The sequence below is a fragment of the Arachis ipaensis genome, chromosome B4, assembly GCF_059453495.1.
Source record: "Arachis ipaensis isolate K30076 ecotype BB chromosome B4, ASM5945349v1, whole genome shotgun sequence".
Lineage (NCBI taxonomy): Eukaryota > Viridiplantae > Streptophyta > Magnoliopsida > Fabales > Fabaceae > Arachis > Arachis ipaensis.
This window is the reverse complement of record NC_142439.1, coordinates 90854104-90877773: the sequence shown is the minus strand read 5'-3', so window position 1 is coordinate 90877773 and position 23670 is coordinate 90854104. Positions and strand designations below refer to the sequence as shown.

The window sequence follows — 23670 nt, the reverse complement described above, 5'->3', positions numbered from 1 at the left end:
TTGTCATCATTCTTTCAAGAGCCAACATATTTAACATTCATGAACAACAACTTCAAAAGACATATGCACTGTTCAGGCATTCATTCATGTACTTCTTGTTCTTTTGAATTAAAACAGTTTTCATTTAAGAGAGGTGATGGATTCATAGGACATTCATAACTTTAAGACAAAGTTACTAAATACTAATGATCATGTAATAAGTCACAAACATGGATAAGCACTTAACATAAAGAAAATGAAAAATAAAGAATGTAAGAACAAGGAATGAGTCCACCTTAGTGATGGTGGCGTTTTCTCCTTGAGGAACCAATGATGTCCTTGAGCTCTTCTATGTCTCTTCCTTGTCTTTGTTGATCCTTCCTCATTGCTTTTTGATCTTCTCTAATTTCATGAAGGATGATGGAGTGCTCTTGATGTTCCACCCTTAATTGTCCCATGTTGGAACTTAATTCTCCTAGGGAGGTATTGATTTGCTCCCAAAAATTCTGTGGAGGAAAGTGCATCCCTTGAGGTATCTCAGGGATTTCTTGATGGTGAAATTCCTCATGTGTTTTTTGAGCTCCATGAGTGGGATATCTTGTTTGCTCTATCCTTTTCTTAGTGATGGGCTTCTCTTCCTCAATGGGAATGTCTCCTTCTATGAAAGCTCCAGCTGAGTAACATAGATGGCAAATAAGATGAGGAAAAGCTAGCCTTGCCAAGGGGGAGGGCTTTTTGGCTATTTTCTAGAGTTCAAGGGAGATGACTTCATGAACTTCTACTTCCTCTCCAATCATGATGCTATGGAGATGGCCCGATCCACAGTAACTTCAGATCGGTTGCTAGTGGGGATGATGGAGCGTTGGATGAACTCCAACCATCATCTATATGTTGAACCAGTTTGCCTTTTGAGTCAATCTTCTATTGAGCTCCTTCCACACATATGTCCATGAGGACTTGGTCCAACCTTTGATTAAAGTTGACCCTTCTAGTGTAGGGGCGTGCATCTTCTTGCATCATAGGCAAGTCAAATGCCAACCTCACATTTTCCGGACTAAAATCTAAGTATTTCCCCCGAACTATGGTGAGATAATTCTTTGGGTTCGGGTTCTTACTTTGATCATGGTTCCTAGTGATCCATGCATTGGCATAAAACTCTTGAACCATTAGGATGCCGACTTGTTGGATGGGGTTTGTTAGAACTTCCCAACCTCTTCTTTGGATTTCATGTCGGATCTCCGGATACTCATTTCTCTTGAGCTTGAAAGGAACCTCGGGGATCACCTTATTCTTGGTCACAACATCATAGAAGTGGTCTTGATGGGCTTTGGAGATGAATCTTTCCATCTCCCATGACTCGGAGGTAGAAGCTTTCGTCTTCCCTTTCCCTTTTCTAGAGGATTCTCCAGTCTTGGGTGCCATCAATGGTAATGGAAAAACAAAAAAGCTTATGCTTTTACCACACCAAACTTAGAATATTGCTCACCCTCGAGCAAGAGAAGAAAGAATAGATGAAGAAGAAGAAGAAAATATGGAGGAGAGGAAGGAGAGGTGTATTCCACCAAGAAGGGGAAGAGAAGGTGGTGTTGTGTGAAAATGAGGAAGAATGGAAGGCTTTATATAGGGAGGGGAGGGAGGGTTTGTTTCGGCCATATAGGGTGGGTTTGGGTGGGAAATTGATTTTGAATTTTGAAGGTAGGTGGAGTTTATGAGGTTGGTTTATGGGGAAGAGTGGATGGATGTGAGTGGTGAAGTGGTGATAGGGAAGAGAGATTGAGGTGATTGGTGAAGAGTTTTGGGGAAGAGTGTTTATTGGGAAGAGAGGATGAACATTGAGAAGAGGGAAGAGAGTAAGTGGTGGTAGGTGGGGATCTTGTGGGGTCCACAGATGCTGAGATGATCCTGTGGGGTCCACAGATCCTGAGGTGTCAAGAAATTGTATCCCTGCACCAATTAGGCATGTAAAATGCCTTTGCATGCAATTTTGGTGTTTAAACGCCGAATTGATGCTTGTTCTGGGCGTTCAGCGCCCATCTGCAGCATGTTTCTGGCGTTGAACGCCAGCTTCATGCTTGTTTCTGGCGTTCAGGGCCAGCTTTCCTCAGTGTGCATTCCTGGCGTCTGAACGCCAGGATGCTGCTTGTTTTGGGCGTTCAACGCCAGATCCATGCTCTGTTCTGGCGTTGAACGCCAGCCAGATGCTCCTTACTGGCGTTTAAACGCCAGTAAGATCCTCCTCCAGGGTGTGATTTTTCTTCTGCTATTTTTGATTCTGTTTTTGATTTTTCTATTTATTTTGTGACTCCATATGATCATGAACCTATGAAGACATATAACTAATAAAAAATATAATTAAATAAAAATTGGGTTGCCTCCCAACAAGCGTTTCTTTAATGTCAATAGCTTGACAGTGGGCTCTCATGGAGCCTCATAGATGTTCAGAGCATTGTTGAGACTTCCCAACACCAAACTTAGAGTTTGGATATGGGAGTTCAACACCAAACTTAGAGTTTGGTTGTGGCCTCCCAACACCAAACTTAGAGTTTGACTGTGGGGGCTCTGGTTGACTCTGTTTTGAGAGAAGCTTACTGTGCCTCTTTTCCATGTTTACAGAAGGATGTCCTTGAGTTTTAAACTCAAGGGAGTCCTCATTCAATTGAAGGACTAGTTCACCTCTGTTAACATCAATCACAGCTCTTGCTGTGGCTAGGAAGGGTCTTCCAAGGATGATGGATTCATCCTCATCCTTCCCAGTATCTAGGATTATAAAATTAGCAGGGATGGAAAGGCCTTCAACCTTTACTAATATGTCCTCTACTTGTCCATAAGCCTGTTTTCTGGAATTGTCTGCCATCTCTAATGAGATTTTAGCAGCTTGTACCTCAAAGATTCCCAGTTTCTCCATTACAGAGAGTGGCATGAGGTTTATTCCTGACCTAAGATCACATAGAGCCTTTTCAAAGGTCATGGTGCCTATGGTACAAGGTATTAGGAACTTTCCAGGATCCTGTTTCTTCTGAGGCAATCTCAGTTGATCCAATGCATTTAGTTCATTGGTGAACAGGGGAGGTTCATCTCCCCAAGTCTCATTACCAAATAAATTGGCATTCAGCTTCATGATTGCACCAAGGAACTTGGAAACTTGTTCTTCAGTGACATCCTCATTCTCTTCAGAAGAAGAGTACTCATCAGAACTCATGATAGGGCATAAGGAGGTTCAATGGAATCTCTATGGTCTCTAGATGAGTCTCAGATTCCTTTGGTTCCTGGACTTCCCAGGAGGTCTTCCTCACTGGGATTCACGCCCTCAACCTCCCTTACAGGTTCGGCCATGGTAATTAATTCAATGGCCTTGCAATCTCCTTTTGGATTCTCTTCTATATTGCTTGGGAGAGTACTAGGAGGGGTTTCAGTGATTCTTTTACTCAGCTGGCCCACTTGTGCTTCTAAATTTCTAATGGAGGACCTTGTTTCATTCATGAAACTCACAGTGGCCTTAGATAGATCAGAGACTAAGTTTGCTAAATTAGAGATATTTTGTTCAGAGTTCTTTGTCTGTTGCTGAGTGGATGATGGAAAAGGTTTACTATTGTTAAACCTATTTCTTCCACCATTATTAAAGCCTTGTTGAGGCTTTTGTTGATCCTTCCATGAGAAATTTGGGTGATTTCTCCATGAGGGGTTATAGGTGTTTCCATAAGGTTCACCCATGTAATTCACCTCTGCTATTGCAGGGTTTTCAGGATAATATGCTTCTTCTTCAGAAGATGCCTCTTGAGTACTATTGGATGCAGCTTGCATTCCATTCAGACTCTGAGAAATGATATTGACTTGCTGAGTCAATATTTTATTATGGGTCAATATGGCATTCAGAGTATCAATTTCAAGAACTCCCTTCTTCTGAGGCGTACCATTACTCACAGGATTCCTCTCAGAAGTGTACATGAACTGGTTATTAGCAACCATGTCAATGAGTTCTTGAGCTTCTGCAAGCGTTTTCTTTAGGTGAATGGATCCACCTGCAGAAGTATCCAATGATATCTTAGCTAATTCAGACAGACCATCATAGAATATATCCAGGATGGTCCATTCTAAAAGCATGTCAGAAGGACACTTTTTGGTCAGTTGCTTGTATCTCTCCCAAGCTTCATAGAGGGATTCACCTTCCTTCTGTCTGAAGGTTTGAACATCCACTCTAAGCTTACTCAGCTTTTGAGGAGGAAAGAACTTGGCTAAGAAAGTCGTGACCAGCTTATCCCAAGAGTTCAGGCTATCTTTGGGTTGAGAGTCCAACCACACTCTAGCTCTGTCTCTTACAGCAAACGGGAAAAGCATGAGCCTGTAGACTTCAGGATCTACTCCATTAGTCTTAACAGTATCACAGATCTGCAAGAATTCAGTTAAGAACTGAAAAGGATCTTCATATGGAAGTCCATGAAACTTGTAGTTTTGTTGCATCAGAGAAACTAATTGAGGTTTCAGCTCAAAATTGTTTGCTCCAATGGTAGGGATGGAGATGCTTCTTCCATGTAAATTGGAATTAGGTGCAGTAAAGTCACCAAGTATCCTCCTTGCATTATTATTATTTTCGGCTGCCATCTCCTCTTCCTGTTCAAAAATTTCTATAAGGTTATCTCTGGATTGTTGTATTTTAGCTTCTCTTAGTTTCCTCTTCAGAGTCCTTTCAGGTTCAGGGTCCGCTTCAACAAGAATGTTCTTGTCCTTGCTCCTGCTCATATGAAAAAGAGGGAACAAAAAAATAATAATAAGGATCCTTTTTACCCAGGTATAGAGGTTCCCCTGTGTGAGTAGAAGAAGAAGAGAATGTAATGTAAAGAAGGGAAGAAGAGAAAATTCGAACACAAATGGAAGATGGAAGAGGGGGTTCGAATTTGGGTGAGATGAAGTGTTAGTAGATGACTAAATAAATAGAAGGAGATGAAAGAGAGAGAGAGGATTTTCGAAAATAAAATTTTGAAAAGGGGTTAGTGATTTTCGAAAATTAGGAATGAAATCAAATTAAAATGGAAAATTGAAATAACTATTTAATTAAAAAGAATTTTTGAAAAAGAGGGAAGAGATTTTCAAAAATTAGAGAGAGAGAGTTAGTTAGGTAGTTTTGAAAAAGATAAGAAACAAACAAAAAGTCAATTAGTTAGTTGAAAAAGATTTGAAAATCAATTTTGAAAAGATAAGAAGATAAGAAGTTAGAAAAGATATTTGAAAATCAAATTTTTGAAAAAGATAAGATTTAAAAAAAAAGATATGATAGGAAGATATGATTAGAATTAGTTTTGAAAAAGATTTGATTTTTAAAATCATAATTAATGACTTGACTCACAAGAAATCACAAGATATGATTCTAGAATTTAAAGTTTGAATCTTTCTTAACAAGTATGTAACAAACTTGAAATTTTTGAATTAAAACATTAATTGTTGAAGATATTTTCGAAAATATGATATAAAATTAAGAAAAAGATTTTTGAAAAATATTTTTAAAATTTTCGAAAAATAAGAAAAATGAAAAAGATTTGATTTTTGAAAAAGATAAGATTTTTAAATTGAAAATTTGATTTGACTCATAAGAAACAACTAAATTTTTAAAAATTTTTGAAAAAGTCAACTCAAATTTTTGAATTTTATGAGAGAAAAAAGGAAAGATAATTTTTTTTTTTATTTTTGAATTTTTAATGATGAAAGAGAAAAACAAAAAAATGACTCACAACATGAAAATTATGAATCAAAACACATGATGCATACAAGAATGCTATGAATATCAAGATGAACACCAAGAACACTTTGAAGATCATGATGAACATTAAAAACTTATTTTTGAAAATTTTATATGCAAAGAAAACATGCAAGACACCAAACTTAGAAATCTTTCATGTTCAGACACTATGAATGCAAAAATGCACATGAAAAACAAGAAAAGACACAAAACAAGAAAATATCAAGATCAAACAAGAAGATTTACCAAGAACAACTTGAAGATCATGAAGAACACTATGAATGCATGAATTTTCGAAAAATGCAAAATGAATATGCAATTGACACCAAACTTACAATTTGACTCAAGACTCAAACAAGAAACATAAAATATTTTTGATTTTTATGATTTTCTAATTTTTTTTGTATTTTTCGAAAATTAATTTGAAAAAGAAAAATAAGGATTCCAAAATTTTTAATATGAATTCCAGGAATCTTGCATTCTTAGTCTAAAGCTTCAGTCCAGGAATTAGACATGGCTCACTAGCCAGCCAAGCTTTCAATGAAAACTCCGGTCCAAAACACTAGACATGGCCAATGGCCAGTCAAGCTTTAAGTGACAAATCAAGCATACAGCAGCTGATGGATTAGCAACAACTAGCTTGCTCTTGATAATGTTGGGTTGGAAGCCCCAGTCCAAAAGAATTTAGACATGGCTTTGCAGCCAGCCAGGCTTCACATGCTTCATGAAACTCTAGAATTCATTCTTAAAAATTCTGAAGAACATAATATAAAATTTTTTTTTGAAAATATTATTTTATTATTTTTTTGAGTATTAAATAGAAAAAACGAAAAAGAAGGAAATCTTTTTGAAAAATTTTTTTTTGAAAACTTTTTGAAAATAAAATAAGAAGAAAATTACCCAATCTGAGCAACAAGATGAACCGTCAGTTGTTCAAACTCGAACAATCCCCGGCAATGGCGCCAAAAACTTGGTATGCGAAATTGTTACTCAAAGGTTGTAAAATTTGTTGTTCGTTCTCTCCCTGGAAATGGCGCCAATAACTGGTGCACAATACCATGGTCCAAACATAACTTCACAACTTCGCACAACTAACCAGCAAGTGCACTGGGTCGTCCAAGTAATAAAACCTTACGTGAGTAAGGGTCGATCCCACGGAGATTGTTGGTATGAAGCAAGCTATGGTCATCTTGTAAATCTCAGTCAGGCGGATATCAAATAGTTATGGAGTTTTTGAAAATAAATAATAAATAAATAGAAAATAAAGATAGAAATACTTATGTAATTCATTGGTGAGAATTTCAGATAAGCGTATAGAGATGCTTTCGTTCCTCTGAATCTCTGCTTTTCTGCTGTCTTCATCCAATCAGTCCTACTCCTTTCCATGGCAAGCTTTATGTAAGGGCATCACCGTTGTCAATGGCTACATCCCATCCTCTTATGAAAAAGGTCCAAATGCTCTGTCACAGCACGACTAATCATCTGAGGTTCTCGATCATACTGGAATAGGATTCACCATCCTTTTGCGTCTGTCACTACGCCCAGCACTCGCGAGTTTGAAGTTCGTCACAGTCATTCAATCCCTGAATCCTACTCGGAATACCACAGACAAGGTTTAAACTTTCTGGACTCTCATGAATGCCGCCATCAATCTAGCTTATACCACGAAGATTCTAGTTAAGAGATCCAAGAGATATTCATTCAATCTAAGGTGGAACGGAAGTGGTTGTCAGGCACGCGTTCGTAGGGGAATGATGATGATTGTCACGTTCATCACATTCATATTGAAGTACGAATGAATATCTTAGAAGCGGAATAAGTTGAATTGAATAAAGAAACAGTAGTACTTTGCATTAACTCATGAGGAACAGCAGAGCTCCACACCTTAATCTATGGAGTGTAGAAACTCTACCGTTGAAAATACATAAGTGAAAGGTTCAGGCATGGCCGAATGGCCAGCCCCCAAACGTGATCAATATGATCCAAAGATGAACTAAAAATCATAAGATGATCCAAAGATGTCTAATACAACAGTAAAAAGTCCTATTTATACTAAACTAGCTACTAGGGTTTACAGAAGTAAGTAATTGATGCATAAATCCACTTCCGAGGCCCACTTGGTGTGTGCTTGAGCTGAGCTTGAAGTTTACACTTGCAGAGGCTTCTTCTGGAGTTGAACGCCAAGTTGTAACGTGTTTTTGGCGTTCAACTCTGGTTCGTGACGTGTTTCTGGCGTTTAACTGTAGACTGCAGCGTAGAACTGGCATTCAACGCCCTTTTGCGTCATCTAAACTCGGCTAAAGTATGGACTATTATATATTGCTGGAAAGCCCTGGATGTCTACTTTCCAACACAATTGGAAGCACGCCATGTTGAATTCTGTCGCTCCAGAAAATCCACTTTGAGTGCAGGGAGGTCAGAATCCAACAGCATCAGCAGTCCTTCTTCAACCTCTGAATTTGATTTTTGCTCAAGTCCCTCAATTTCAGCCAGAAATTACCTGAAATCACAGAAAAACACACGAACTCATAGTAAAGTCCAAAAATGCGAATTTAACATAAAAACTAAGAAAAACATCCCTAAAAGTAACTAGATCCTACTAAAAACATACTAAAAACAATGCCAAAAAGCGTATAAATTATCCGCTCATCAGGCCTCAATCACTCTCTTAGTATGTATTTCTATTCTATAATCGGACATATAGATTAAAACAAAGTAAAGAACACCAGAATAAAAAATAAGGGCGGGACACATAGGAATAAAATTTTATGGTTTAAATGTAACCATACAATTAAGCTCAAAACTCACAGGCTGTATGTTCTCTAACTCAAAAATCATATATCAGTTATATATGTCAAGCAAGTAAAAATTAAGAGTTCCCATTATTCTCAATGTAAATCTTAAGGTGGCTTAAAAGTTCGAGTGTTTCTCCTTGATGAAATGTTGTTAACTAACTAACATGGAATGCTATATATACAAGGTGTGTGGATTGTTTCTATTATGTTCAAGTCTCTAGTTTACTTCCTTTTATATTTTCAATTTAAACTAAGCTATCTTATGCTAAAAAGGGTAAACTATACTAATTAATCCACATTTTCTATAACTAATAAGTTAGAATTGCAACTAAACTAAATGGCTAAAATATGAACTAAGAGTACAACATGCAGAAATATAGTAAAAATACATGAAAACAGCAATGTATAAGTATTGAGAAAATAAAAATAAAAATAAAGAGAAAAAATACAGAAAAATAGCAAAATAAAATGAAAGAGTCTGTAGTAGTTCACCAAAAAATACACCAGAGATGGCGACCTCCCCACACTTAAAATGAAGCATCGTCCCTGATGCTCACTCAAGCAGGGTGTGAAGGGGTGTCATCACTGGAAGGGTGGGTAGCTGGAGTCTCTGTGGTGGTGGTCTGAGGATCTGCCTGCTGCAGAGGAGGTTCTGACTGAATAGGAACCTCTGGGTCTGCAGCCTGAATTTGAGGCGGGGCCTCCTGATGTGATGCAGCCTGCTCTGTGCCTGCCTGCGCAGCCTCTCTCTGGGGGTGGGTCTCTGCCTCATGGACATCCGCCTCCTCCTCAGATGGCTCTGATGGGGTGTCAGGCTCGGAGGGGATGTCGCTGCCAGAACGGATCATTAGCTTCAGGTGCTCATAGCGTTGCTTGCTACGACGCTTAAATCTCTCGTATCACTGCCGGTTGCGGTGCTCCATCTGGTCTAGCTACCGAAACAGGTGGTGCACTAAGTGATAAACTGGCTCTGAGGCAGGTGGAGGTGCAGTGGTGGTAGCAGGGGTAGCTATAGAGGAAGAGGGGCCGGCAGATGGTGTGGCTGTCTCATCAGTAGGAGTGAGGAATGGAGGTCTGTAGCCCAAAGCCAAGAAGTTCCTGCTGTGAGGGATAATCTTCTTGCATTCTGTAGCAGGTGGCTTCTCATCAGCATCCTCCCAAGGCACGTCAGCTCGACGGCCTAGCTGTGTAATCAGATAAGGAAAGGGAAGAGTGCCTCGGACATGGACCCTGGCCATGTAGTACCGAATAAAGTGTGGCAGGTACAGGTCTTTACCCTCCATCACAGACCATAGGAGGGTGATCATAGCGGCAGGTAGCTCCGTCTCGTGAGTACTCGGCATAATAAAGTTGCTCAAGATCTAATGCCATAGCCGAGCCTCATCATTGAAGTATGCCCGCTTGATTCCCTTAGGCATGGTGGTGTTCTGACCCATGATCCAAGGGACGGTCGGGTCAAGGGCTATTCTGGCCTTGACTACATCCCAATCAAACTTCATGAAGCGCATGTCCTCCTCAGCTTTTTGATAACTATCTGGCTGATCGGATTTAGGCAGAAGCTTCAGGATATCCTCTATGGCCTCTTCAGTGACCAGTATCTGCTTCTCTCTTAGGTTCACGGCATCTAGGGAAGTTTTGAAGTAATTGTAGTAAAATTCCTTTACCCAAGATGCATTGACCTCAGTCAGGTTTCTCTCCAGGAATAACCAGTCTCTTTGTTTGATCTGATCAGAGGTGTATTGCTGGAGTGCTTCTAGGATCTTCAGAGTCCTCTCCAGGTACAGGTTCCTGGAGTTTGCAAACACCGGATACTTCAGCTCGCAGTATTAGTTTGCAAACTTAATGGGATCATTAGCAAGGAGTAGCTGGTCAGCCTTCTCCTGCGGGGTAAAGTGCTTCTCTCGCCAGGAGTCATCATGCATGAGGTCCAGGATGGACATAGAGGATTCTACTCTTTTCCGTTTGCCAGTTGTTGCCTTTCCTTTTCCTTTTCTTTGTGTGTCTGACATCCTGAAAAATAGAAAACCAGGATATAATAAAAACAGAAAAAACAAGTATGCAATTAATCAAAAGAAGCACATAATGGCAAAGGAGCAGTAGAAAAATGAGTTAACTAAATGTGCATTAAGGATTGTATAGGAGTTAGAAAATTGAGAAGAGAAATCCACAATCCAAAATGTAATAGAATTCATGTTAATTAGGAAAAATTATCATCATGCCTGTGTTAGAAGGTTAAAGAGAATAGTGAAAAACCAAGAAGATATATTTTGAATGTTAGGTTGGTTAGGAATGAAAAAGAGTTTAGGGAGTTAAAATTAGTGAGTTAGTAAAAAGTGGATTAGAATAAGTGGCATGAGGATCATTCCCTAAGTAACGAAAATTCACAAATAAAAGCAACAGATAACTCAAATTCAAACAAGAAAGTTAAGGATGAATCAAATGAAAACAGCAAAAAGTGGAATTGAATCATCCAAGATGCAATTTATAAACCAGGAAATTAAAAAGAATAAGAAAGCTTGCCCTGTCATTCATGAATTGGTTTGGTTAAAGCTGAGTAAAGCAGAATGCAAGTTTGCCAAAACCAAAACAGAAATGAAAATCAAAACAATATATAGAAATTTGGGCAGCATCCCGACTAAAATTGGATGTTCCCAGGAAATAATCAGCAATCAGAATAGTTCATATGAATTAAAAAGATAGCTGCAATTACATATGAGGACTATGAACATGAAAAAGCAGTGTAAAGAGCAGTATGAAACAAGAAATTACAGGATATGAACAATACTAACATCACAGCAACAGCAGAATTGCGAAATTTATAAAGCAAGAAACACGAACAGCGCAATTAATCAGGCCTAAATCCACTAACCACATCCTAGGCTACCTAACAACCTAGAATCCACTACAACATGCAAATCTAACTAGCCTAAATATGAACATAAATAGAAAAATAGGAAATTAACGATGAAGGGAAAGTAGGGTGGCGTTCAGCGAAACCTGGAAGGTGTAGGAAAGAAAGTGGGGCAGAGAGGTGGCCGGGGGATGGTGGTGGTGGCGGCCGACGCGGTGGTTGACAGCGGCACGGCGGTGGTGGCAGCTGTTCGGAGGCAGGGGGTTTCGGGAAGGGTAATGGGGTTAGGAGGGAAAAAGGGAAGGAAGGGAAGGGAGGCGTTGGTGGCGGTTGGGGGCGCGGTGGTGATGGCGGTGCGGAGGGTATGGCAGTCGTGGAGGGGTGGCAACGTTGGTGGAAGGAAGAAGAAGAAAAAGGGGGGGGGGAAGAAGGAGGTGGCGTGGCGGCGGCTTCTGGGTGGTCGTCGGGGGTTGCGGTGGGCAGTGGTGGTGGCTGGAAGTTGTGGGTGGTGGTTGTTTGGAGAGAAGAGAGGAAGGAGAGGGGGCTGGGGGGCGCGAATGGGTAGGGTTCGCGTGACTGGGGGTTAGTAAATTTGAATCCACGCGATCGTGTGGGGCACGCGGTCGCGTCGCTGGGGTGGAATGGGGATTGACGCGATCGCGTGGGGCACGCGATCGCATGGAATGGATAAAGGAGTGAATGACGCGGTCGCATGAGGCATGCGACCGCGTCGCTGAAAATTGTGCTAAACGCACGATTCTAGCGTCGTTTTAGCGCAACTCTCTGTCTCCTTTGGGGTGATGTGAAATCAACGCGACGCGGTCGCGTCGCTCACGCTTTCGCGTGGGATGAGTGTTGTGCAAGTGACGCGATCGCGTGGGTGGCGCGATCGCGTGGGCGTTTTGTGCGAAACGCACAATGGCCACACGATTCCAGCCTAACTTTCTGGACGTTGGATATTTATGCCGATCTCCAGATCACGCGGCCACGTGAATGACGCGGACGCGTGGAAAGTGTCATTCGCAACTGACGCGATCGCATGAATGATGCGATCGCGTCGCGCACCCCCTTTTTTTTTCCCATCTCAATTTTTTTTATTATGCAGGTATGCAACTATGCAGTATGCAATGCGAATGAATAATATTCAAGTTCAATTGAAAAGGAAATAAAAATAAATAACACGAAATAAAGCTGAAAAAAAAATGACCATACCATGGTGGGTTGTCTCCCACCTAGCATTTTTAGTTAAAGTCCTTAAGTTGGACATTGGATGAGCTTCTTGTTATGGGGGCTTATGCTTAAATTCATCCAGAAATCTCCACCAATGCTTGGAATGCCAATAGCCTCCGGGGTCCCAAACTAGGCATGTAAAGCTTCTGAGAAGCTTCAAACAGATTCGCAGGCTTCTGGGGTGACGAGTATCAGAATAGATTCCAGGATCCAAAACTTTGCTTTTAAATCCGCCTTCTTCTTGATCTATATTTTTCCATCCGGGTGGTTTAGAAATTAGGTTCTCACCAAGGTGCCCAAACGTTCTACGAGATCCATTCGATTGATTGCGATGCCAACCGTGCACTTTGAGTTGAAGCGTGGAACCTTATTGAACTGTGTACACCAGCTCTGAGTGCGAGCCATTTCCCTCTTACTCTTAAAGCCGCAGAGAGCTCTAAGCTGGCCATCTGTTTCAAGCAAACCATATTCAAGTGAAAAAATAAAGTTAAAGGTTAAGGATTGTACCCACTTGAAGCTTGTATTGGGTGGTAATGGCCTTGGAATAGGTGTTTCAAGTGGTTCTGTGAGTTCTACTCCCTTATGCTCTTCTGTGAATTTCTTCACTTCCTTGCAGACTCCATCAAATGCATCCATGTCCTGATCAAAGCCTTCCATGTCTTCCTCATCACTTAAGTCATAAATGGGAGGTTGAGAGAAATCTACCTCCGTATCATCTTCGTAGTCACTTGGGGAAGATTCTTCGATCTCAGAGAATTCACCCGCGGATGCAAGTTCATTACTAGGAGAACTTGACTTGAGATTATCATCATCAAGGAAACTTGCTTCTTGGATTATTCCATCTAGTTCTTCATAAAAGACTTGCTTTGGGAGTTGTGCACTATCCTCCTTAGCATCAATTGTAACGTTTTTGACAAAATCCTCCATAATTCTAGATTCCTATGGAAGTTCAGCGTCTCCTAAGTCTTCAACCAACTCTTCTTCGTTTACAATGTCAGCTTCCTCTACTTGTTCCAATACGAAGTCATGCTCTATCTTGTCCGCTGGGGTTTCTAGTATCTCCTTCATGCTACGTTCTTCTTTAGATTGTCCACATGGGGCTGTGGGAGGTCCTTGAATGTTCGAACGTCTAGAAGATAATTGACTCACTGCTTGCTCCAGTTGATGAAGGGTTGTTTGGAGTTGATCTACTGTTTCCTTGAGGCGAACCTCTGATTCTCGGGGTGATATATTTGGACGTGGTACATGGGAAAGTGGTGGTGTTTGGGAGTAATTGGATTAAAATTGGGGTAAATGAGGATCACATGATGGTGAATGGTAAAAAGAAGCTTGTGAGTGTGGTGGTTCGAAGTTATGTTGAGAGGATGGCCTATAAGCACAGCGTGGGGTTGTTGGTAACTACAAGGTTGTCCACTATGTCTATTGGCTTGGTATGCATTGTAGAATGGTCTTTGTCCATGATATCTTGGAGGGTGTTGTTGCCTAAAGGGTTGATCAGATCCTCTTGGCTCCATCCATCTTTGATTGCTCTGACCTTGATGCATGTTCCTATAACTTTCACTCCTTTCAACAATATTAGAACCAAACTCAAAGTGAGAGGGGTGAGAATTCATAGTAGCTAATAAAAATAAAAGGATTTTTGCCAGTAAAGAATTTTATAAAAACAGTCGCGTTGTAGGTATAGTTTCTAAACCAACAGAAATCCCTTCGTACAAACGTTTTGGTTGTCACAAGTAACAAACCCCTTAAAAATTGATAACCGAAGTATTTAAACCTCGGGTCGTCTTCTCAAGGAACTGCAGGGAAGTATGTTCTTATTATTGGTTATGAAGATTGTAAATTGGGATTTTTAAGATGAGGAACAAGTAATTTAAATTGTAATTGAAATAAGTAAAAGACTGTAAAGTAAGTAAACAACTGTAAAATAAACTTTTGGCAAGGTATGAGAAATTAGAAGTCCTATCCTAGTTATCCTTATCAATGATGACGAAGATTGAATCTTAATTCAACTCAGTTAGTTTTTACTTAAAGTAAAGAAAGGTCAAGTGACTAATTAGTTTGATCTTCAAATCCTAGTTAATCCCTAAGGAAAGATTGGGATTATTGAAGTCCAATTCAATTAGTAAAGATAACAATTATCAATCATGTTTGAGTTTGATAACTCCTGAGTCACTGATTTCTTAACCAAGACCAAAACGGGAAAAGTAAATCTACTGGAATAAAAATGTCTTCAGATTGGAAGCAACAGTAATATAAATAAAAGAAGCAATTGTAAACTGAAATACCTCAAATAACATTAATTCAAAAGAGTAATCTGTAACATAGAAGAATTCATAAATTAAATTGAAAAGATAAACAAAAAGGAATGTTAAACCTGATAAAAAGAGATAATCCTAAAAGCGAATAAAATCTTAAATCTAAATCCTAATCCTAAAGAGAGAGGAGAGAACCTCCCTCAAAACTAAATCTAAATCATCAAAACTAACTAAATTGAGGACTCTCTTCTGAATGGATGCATTCCCCCACTTCATAACCTCTGATCTGTGCCTTCTGGACATGGATTTGGGCCAAAAAGGGCTTCAGAAATTGCTGGAAGCGTTTTCTGTAATTTCTGGTGCGTGGCCTCTGTCACGCGTCCGTGTGGGTCACGCGGTCGCGTCAATTGGAGTTTTCCTTGTCACGCGGTCGCTTCAGTCATGCGTCCGCGTCAATCACGCGGTCGCGTCACTGCCAGTTTCTTCAAAAACTCCATTTTGTGCTTTCCTTCTATTTTTGTATGTTTCCTTTCCATCCATTAAGTCATTCCTGCCTTAGAAGATCTGAAACTACTCAACACACGAATCACGGCATCGAATGGAAATAAAGGGTAATTAAAATAATTACTTTTAAAGCATAGAAAACATGTTTTTCACATTCATCACATAATAAGGAAGGAAAACTAAAACCATGCAATTAACATGAATAAGTGAGTGAAGGATTGAATAAATCACTTAAATTTGGCACAAAATATATCATAAAATATGGGTTTATCACCCAGTCAGCTTCGGTCTGAGTTAGGTAGTTTTCTTACCTTTAGCTTATGTGTTTTGGGTGTGATTTGTGCTGGCAATTAATGCACTTTTACTTTTATTTTTGTAGAGAGAATGGCTCCGAAGTCTGCTATTATGAAAATAATACGGGCCACCAGAAAGAACGTTGTGGCTCGTGGCATTCAGCAAAATGAGGCCAGGGGGTCCTCTGTTCGATCTACTCCAAAGAAGCCAAACTCGGGTCCTCCGGCTCCTAAGAAGGTTATTCCTATTCCCCGAGTCAGCTGATTACTCCCAAGGCTCCTTCAAAAAGCTCTGTCATCCCTCCTTCTCCTGTATCTTTGGAACCTTCCCCCAAAAGACAAAAGACTGCTGATGGGGAGAGTAATTTAACGCCTTTGCTTAGAGCAAAAAAAATATCCTCCCGTGCAGCCATATTAATATGGATGATGTGGCCCTCCAAAAGCATATTCAACTCAAAGAAAGATGTGGTATTCAAACGGGAGGAGTGTGTACGTCTTTGACCAAGGAGTTGTAGAAGACTCCTCTAAGCGCCACTCCCAGTTCTTTGGTGGCTGCCCGAGCTGAGGTGGAGAGATGATGTGTGCGCATCTTTAGGGTTTTTCCTTCTTAATTTCAATTGATCTAGTAAGAATTTCTATTAAATAATCAATGAATTTGAGGTTAATATGAATATTACTTTGATTAGTTAAATTTAATTTATTACAGGAAGCTTTAGAAGGAAAATAGAAGGAAACCGAATGAAAAGAGGCATAGAAAGCTCCTAAAAATAGAAAGCTCCTGGAAGCAGAATGCTTTCTGTTAAAGGCAGAAAGCTCATTGGAAGGAGAAAGTGAATAGCGTAGAAAGTGGACAATTTGGCGTACTACATGAAAGAAGAAAAAGGAGTTGTGCGTATGGTGCACGAATCTCCATACTTCGTACAACTGAACCAACAAGTGCACTGGATCATCCAAGTAATACCTGAGCGAGTCAGGGTCGATCCCACGAGGATTGTGGTTTGAAGTAAGCTATGGTTATCTTACAGATCTTAGTCAGGTGAGTATGATATGTTGATATGTTGTTTAATTGCATAAAAGGAATAAAGAGAAAAGGTTACTCAGAACTCAGAAGTTGTGTAAACTATGATAAGAAGGTGGTTAAGGCTTGGAGATGCTTTGTCCTTCTGGATTAACTCTGGTCTTACTTTCTTCTTCAATTGTGAATGACTTCTTCTATGGCAGGCTGTTTGTGATTAATGCCTTTTTTAAGAGATCGCTAATACTCCTCCAGATCTAAACCCAGGGTTAGTGCAGATCCAGTCTGATTGAAGGTGAAGCTCCTGCGGTTCATTCTCCTTGGTGATCCTACTCAAAATGCCACAGACAAGGTTGAATCTTCCGGATCAGAGGATGTTGCACCTTTGGTTCTAGCCTCTACCATAGAGACCCTAATCTCCCAGTACCTCGGCTGAACTGGTGTCTCGAGAAGTCCCCAACGAAGTCGTGGATTAGCCGTCTAAGAGATGTATAGTCAAGCTGGTGGTTCATCATTGTCCGATGAAAGACTCACTCTGAATCCATGTAGAATATGATAACCTTATGCCAGTTCAACACATTCATATTGATGAAGAACAAAGATAGCTCTTAGAATAGACAATCAAACACGAAATGAGAAAGAACAGTAGTACTTTTATTAATCCATAAAACTTAGCAGGGCTCCTCCCCTCAACCTAGGAGATTTAGAAAATCATACTGATAGAAAATATCATCATAAAAACAAAATATGGTAGATCTCCCTTAATGAGAGGTGTAAAATTTCTTACTAAACTAATAACTAAGGATTACATAAGAAAGGGTAAAATAGTCTTTTAGTGCTAAAATCCACTTCTAGGGCCCACTTGGTGAGTGTTTGGGCTGAGCTTTGATGAGATCAATGGGCTAGAAGTGGGCCCTAGAAGTGGCTTTTTTCCTCTAGGGTGTTGAACGTTGGCTAGGGGGTCCTCTTTGGGCATTTGGACGCTGGTCTCCTTCTTTGGGTGTTGGACGCCTAGAATGGGGGCAGGAAGCTAGCGTTGGACGCCAGTTTTGGGCCTTCAATTCTGAAGCAAAGTATGGACTATTATACATTTGTGGAAAGATCTGGAAGTCAACTTTCCATAGCTATTGAGAACGATCCATTTAGACTTCTGTATCTCTAGAAAAGCTCTTTCGAGTGTAAAGAGGTCAGATCCGGACAGCATCTGTAGTGCTTTCTCTGTCTCTAAATAAGACTTTTGCTCCAGCTTCTCAATTTCAGCCAGAAAATACCTGAAATTGCACAAAAACTCAAACTAGAATCCAAAAATGTGAATTTTTCACTAAAACCTATGAAAACTTAATAAAAATTAAACAAAACATATTAAAACTATATGAAAATGATGCCAAAAAGTGTATAAAATATCCGCTCATCACAACACCAAACTTAAACAGTTGCTTGTCCCCAAGCAACTAAAAACAAAGTAGGATAAAAAGAAGAGTAGGATACAATAAATCTCAGAGTTTCTGATGAAGCTCAGTTTCAATTAGATGAGCGGGACTTAGTAGCTTTTTTCTTCTGAATAGTTTTGGCATCTCACTATCCATTGAAACTCAGAATGGTGTACATCTTTAGGAACTTAGAATCCAGATGATATTATTGAATCTCCTAGTTTAGTTCTTTTTTATTCTTGAACACAGCTTTTAGAGTCTTGGCCGTGACCCTAAGCACTTTGTTTTCCAGTATTACCACCGGATACATAAATGCCACAGACACTTTAACTGGGTAAACCCTTTCGGATTGTGATTCAGCTTTGCTAGAATCCCATATAGAGGTTTCCAGAGTTCTTAAGCATACTCTTAGGATCTTTGGATCCTTTTACCCTTGCCATTTGGTTTAAAGGATCATTGGCTTTTTGCTCTTGCCTTTTAGTTTAAAGAGCTATTGGCTTTTTCTTCTTTTTATCTCATCTTTTTTTCTATTCATTTTTTTCGCCATTTTATTATTTTTTTGCATGCATATATTATTATTTTCATTTGCAATATGCTTTTTTCCTTTTTCTTTTTGCTGCTTTTTCTTGCTTTAAAAATCAATTTTAGGATTTTTCAGATTACCAATAATACTTTCCCTTTTTCATCATTCTTTCAAGAGCCAACATTCTTAATTTCAATTTCAAATATGAACTGTTTATTCATACATTCAGAAAATAAAAGCAATGCCACCACATCAAAATAATTGATTATTTATTATTATGAAACTCAAAAATTTATGCATCTCTAATTCTTCTAAAAAAATTCACTATTTTATTCATGTTTAATGATGATAAGAGTACTATTTTATAGCTAATTGGAAAATAAAGATTAATTATTACTAATGCTTATGTAATTCAAAAAAATTAAAAGACATAAAATAAAAATAATGACTTAAATACTACTAGTGATCATGTAACTCTAAATTAGGATGGAAATATGAAAAATAGGAATTGGAATAGTCACAGGGTTGAAACTCAACAACCTTCAGCTTGAGGGGTGCTATGCTCTTCAGGAGAGAGCTTCTGGCGCTTCAACTCCTCTATCTCATGCCCCTGCTTCTCTTTCTCTTTGATCACTTTGTAAATCATGCTAGTCTGATCTTTCTGCTCCTTTCTAACTTGATATAAGGTGGTTTGCAGATGCATCACATACGCCTTCAGCTGGTCCCAATACTCAATTAGAGGGATCTCTTGGGGAGGCTCAAGTGCCTTCCTTTTGGGCTGATCCTCTGGTATCCTATAGCTTTCCATCACTTTCTTAGTGATTGGGCTTTCCACTGGAATAAAGTTGTCCACGTGGATCAGAACCTTAGTCTCTTAGCATAGGCGAAAGATAAGGTTTGGATAGGCCAGTATGGCATTAGTAGACATCCTGTTTGCTAACTTGTACATCTCACAGGGGATTATTTGGTGGACTTCTATGTCATTCCCCATCATGATGCAGTAAATCATTACAGCTCTCTGAATAGTGACTTTAGAGCTGTTACTTGTAAGGAGTATAGAATGCCCAATGAAGTCTAGCCATCCTCTAGCAATTGGCTTGATGTTCATCCTTTTCATCTAGTTTGGCTTGCCTTTTGCATCCTCAATTCATTGAGTTCCAGGCAGGCATATGCCCTCTAGGACTTGATCCAGCTTTGGGTTGGCTACCACCCTTCTATTGTAGGATTTAGGTTTATCCCTTTGTAAGGGTAATTTAAAGATCTCTCTCAACCTATCTAGATAAAAGTAGATGATCTTTCCCCTGACCATAGTGTGAAAAGTATGGAATGTTGTTTCATCTTTTTTTGCTTATCTATCATCCACAGATTTGCATAGAATTCATTGATCATGTTATATTCAACAGTGATCTCAGGATTAGTTAGAATCTCCCAGCCTCTCTTTCGAATTTTCTATTGAATCTCCGGGTATTCTTCTTCTCCTAATTTGAATCCCACCTCAGGGATTACTAGCCTTTTACTCATTATCTTGTGATAATATTCTTCATGTTGCTTGGCTTTCAGGGTTTTGATAGTTGCCTAAAGTGGGTTCGGAATTTATTTCAATAAAATCGGCGTTGCAAGTATAGTTCCAAACCCAACAATTGACCAATATCAAATCTCAATATAAAAATGTCACAATCAATACAAAATTAACCGAGAGTTTTAAATCCCGGGTCGTCGTCCCTAGGAGTTGCAATTAAGTGTCTATTATTGGCTATTGGGAAATGGGGGTTGGATGATGGCAATTGGCAAGAAATTAAAATGACAAGAAGGTAACTTAACATGCAAGAAATTAATCGAAGGCAAGTAAAGGCAATGAAAATGGCAATTGAAAGCTAAAAAGGGCTCTTGGCAAGAAGTGCGTAATTAAGGATTCCTATCCTAGTAGTGGACCACAAACATGGTGATTGTGTGTGAATTAATCCTAATTAGTCAATCCTACATTGAGGATAAGTCAACTAGGCATAATTAATCTCAATCCACAAGTCCTAATCAACTCACTAATTAATTTAGTGAAAGACTAGCGTTAGTAAAAACCAAATTAATTAACAACCCTCACACAATGTGGAATGGACATCCACCACTCAAGTTCACCCAAACGCCCAAATTTCCTACCAAGAGTGTGAAAAGCTAAGTAAAAGTCCAACCAAACATTTTGTCAAACACTTGGTGGGTGTGAAAATAAAGCATGGTAAAATGACAAGGAATAATAAATGCTACAACTACCAATCAAGGAAAGTAAAGATAGCAACTCAATAAAGCAATAAATGACATGAAAACACAAATTGCATTAAATGTAAATTAAAGTAACAAGAGTGTGCATAAACATAAAAGACAACTAAAATGAGAAATTAACAAGATAAACAAGAAAATTAAGATAATAGAACAAAGAAAGGTAGAAGAAACTAGATTAAAGCAAGAATTAAACATAGAAATGACAAGAAATTAAACTAAGAAACCCTAATTCTAGAGAGAAGGGGAGCTTCTCTCTCTAGAATGCAACCTACAAAATGCTAAACTAACCCTAATTTCTCCCCCCTTCTCCAAGCTTCAATTCTGCATGAAATAGCCTTGGAAAACGAGCTGGACTTAGGTCCTAGAGGCCCAGAAATCGTCCCCAGAGATTTGCATTAATGAGGTCACATGCAGCTTCCCACGCGTATGCGTCGCTACCCAAATTCACACCCACGCATACGCGTCGCTTGCAAATCTCCCTTGTGCGTACGCACGCGTACTTGTGCGTGCGCACACTACTAAAAAGCTCCAAATGCTCATTTCTTCATGGATTCTACCCCTTTAATGCTTTTCTCTTCACTTCTTCCATCCCATACTTGTCTTGGAAACCTGAAATCACTCGTCAAACACATCAAAGCATCGAATGGAATAAAAGTGAAATAAAATTAGCTATTTTAAGGCCTAAAAAGCATGTTTTTACAATTAAGCACAAATCTAGGGAGAATTACAGAACTATGCTATTTAAAAGAATAAGTGTAGAAAAAGTTGATGAAATCCACCCAAATAGAGCAAATAAATATCATGAAATGTGGATTCATCACATCGCCACACTTAAACAATAACATGTCCTCATGCTATGCCCAAGGAGATGAGAGGGGGAATGAACATTTATTCAAAGCAATGAAACTACCTACATGCATTCTACCTATATAAATGCAACCACTTAGTCAAAATAAATCAATTTCCAAGAAAGTATATATTAACACAAGGGCTAAGGCAATCTAAACCAAGTCCAATCCATAATTGATTATAGTTATTTAAAAGCATTTACAAACTTGCAGGATAAGAAGGTAATCAAAGGTGGAAAACATGTAATTAAGCAATTGAACGCTCACCGGATGTGTATCCGCTCTAATCACTCAAGTGTATAGGGTCAATTCACTCATTTCTCTTCTAATCATGCTTTCCAAGATTTGTCTTTCATCTAACAATCAACACTTATTCAATGTATGCATACAAATGTCATAAGGGCTTTTCCATGGTTGTAATGGGGCTAGGGTAAAGGTAAGGTTATATATGGTTAAATGAGCTTGATATTTGCATCTTTGATTAGTCTAAGCTCTCACCAAACCTACATAGTAACCTATACAACTCAAAGCAAGCCTAACTATCCATTTCTTACTTTTCTTACACACTCATGCATTTTTCTTTTCAATCACAACTCATATGCATTGTTATTGTTACGTTACTTTGGGGCACTTTGTCCCTTTTTCTATTATTCTCTCTCTCTCTCTCTCTCTCTCTCTCTTTTAAACTAACATATACAAAAGTGTCAATGTATATGGTTTAAGTATTTGATGCACGAGTATGTACCCAATTCCCAAGGTTTTCAACAAAGTATAAAAATCCACTTTTTCCTCAACCAAAGTTCCCAAACTTCCCCATACTTAGATGATACACACTCTCACTAGCCTAAGCTAATCAAAGATCCAAATGAAGGACATTTATTATTTTTCACTTTAAGGCTAGTAATGTGCTAACTTTAAGAACAAAAGGGGATTGAAATAGGTTCAAAGTTGGTTAACAAAGGGAGATAAAAGGGTAGGGTATTTGGGATAAGTGAGTTTAATGAAAAAATGAACTCAATCATGTAAATGCATATATACATCAAACAATGAACATAAAGAATCAAACAAATCAAAGATTGCAATCTTAAAAAGAGAATGACATACACAAGAATAAAGATAGTGGTTATATAATGTAACCACACAATGAGGCTAAAAAACTCACATGCTTATGTGTTCATAACTCAAAAACATGTTCAAAAATATATTTCAAGCAAGTTTCAATCAAAAGTTCCAACTCAAATCAATTAGGGTGTTGATGAGCGGATAATTTATACGCTTTTTGGCATTATTTTTAGTATATTTTAGTTAATTTCTATTATGGTTTTATTAGTTTTTATTCAAAAATCACATTTCTGAACTTTACTATGAGTTTGTGTGCTTTTCTATGATTTCAGATATTTTCTGGCTGAAATTAAGAGACTTGAGCAAAAATCTGATTCAGAGGCTGAAAAAGGACAGCAGATGCTGTTGGATTCTGACCTCCTTGTACTCGAAGTGGATTTTCTGGAGCTACAAAAGCCCAATTGGCTTGCTCTTAATTGCGTTTGAAATTAGACATCCTGCGCTTTCTAGCAATATATAATAGTTTATACTTTGGCCGAGATTTGATGGCCCAAACTGGCGTTCCAAGTCAGCATAAAAATTCTGGCGTAAAACGCCCAAACTGGCACCAGAGCTGGCCTTTAACTCTAGGAACAGCCCAAGCACGAAAAAGCTTCAATGCTCAGCCCAAGCACACACCATGTGGGCCCCAGAAGTTGATTTCTACATCATTTACTCGTTTCTGTAAACCCTAGGCTACTAGTTCTCTATAAATAGGACCTTTTACTACTGTATTTTTATCTAGAGTTCATCTTTAGATCATTTGGGGGCTGGCCATTCGGCCATGCCTGGACCTTGTTCTTATGTATTTTCAACGGTGGAGTTTCTACACCTCATAGAT

At 39.0% G+C, this 23670-nt stretch overlaps 1 non-coding gene across 1 annotated transcript; it reads left to right on the top strand.

Moving 5' to 3' along the window:
- The first annotated feature begins 4074 nt into the window (after positions 1–4074).
- Positions 4075–4182, top strand: LOC148568336 (small nucleolar RNA R71). The gene has a single exon (XR_015881714.1). It is a non-coding gene; the product is annotated as a small nucleolar RNA R71 (small nucleolar RNA).
- The last annotated feature ends 19488 nt before the right edge of the window (positions 4183–23670 follow it).